Genomic DNA, 844 nt, shown 5'->3' on the forward strand with positions numbered 1-844 from the left:
AAAAAAAAAAGAAACAAAACTTAACCATTAACATATTAATAACTATCGAGCCATCCGTGTTAATTGGTAAAGCATTTGTTACTAAGGGAAATTTATTTAAGCGCAGACTAACTTAAAACTTAATTGATTTTTTTTAACGTGTGCTATTTCTATGAAATAGCTCAAAGGGGTTAATGTATATACACAAGAATTTATTAGTAGCAACCAAAGGAAATTTAACTGATTTTTAATTGTATGTTGATGTTGGGGGTTTTGTTTGTTTCTTGAGAAATTTTCTTTCATCTTTGACTGTAATCTGTTGTGTAACAGAATTAAAGTCCTAGTGACTATTTTCCAAATAAACACACAAAATGGGATTTATAACATCAGTGGCGAAATCCACCAACAGAGCTCAACAATTGAGTTTTGGCAAGTGAACATGTGTGAGCTCAGTGTGCAGGCCTCTGGCATGCATGCGCAAAATGTGTGCTGTAAGGACTTGTTTGTAATATACTATGAAAAAGTGACATGATCTCCAATTTAGATTGTTTCTGAATCCTGTGATAAGCAATTAGCAATTGTGCAAGTACAATGGCTATATAAAAGTTTTAATTCACATTTGATATCTTCTCTCTTTACTGATTACAGATCACATGCAAATTGCACTATTTCAATAAAACAGCATTTATACGTGGATATTTTATACGTTTTCTTACATGTGTACAGTATGGTTCTGTGCCTTCTGGTGCTTACTAGAAGAATAAAACCATAGCAGGCTTATGTTGGTACAATACTATTTGAAGTGTCGTACTTTTTATTATAATATTAATCAAAATAGGAATAAAAAAGCTTAACCGGTGGGGGG

At 32.2% G+C, this 844-nt stretch overlaps 1 long non-coding RNA gene across 2 annotated transcripts in view; it reads left to right on the forward strand.

Moving 5' to 3' along the window:
- LOC123521557 overlaps positions 1-844 on the forward strand; it is a 12,656-nt gene that overhangs the window by 1,047 nt on the left and 10,765 nt on the right. The window lies entirely within an intron of this gene.

This window comes from Echinops telfairi, unplaced genomic scaffold, assembly GCF_000313985.2.
Source record: "Echinops telfairi isolate 266 unplaced genomic scaffold, ASM31398v2 ScPeMD7_23;HRSCAF=83, whole genome shotgun sequence".
Lineage (NCBI taxonomy): Eukaryota > Metazoa > Chordata > Mammalia > Afrosoricida > Tenrecidae > Echinops > Echinops telfairi.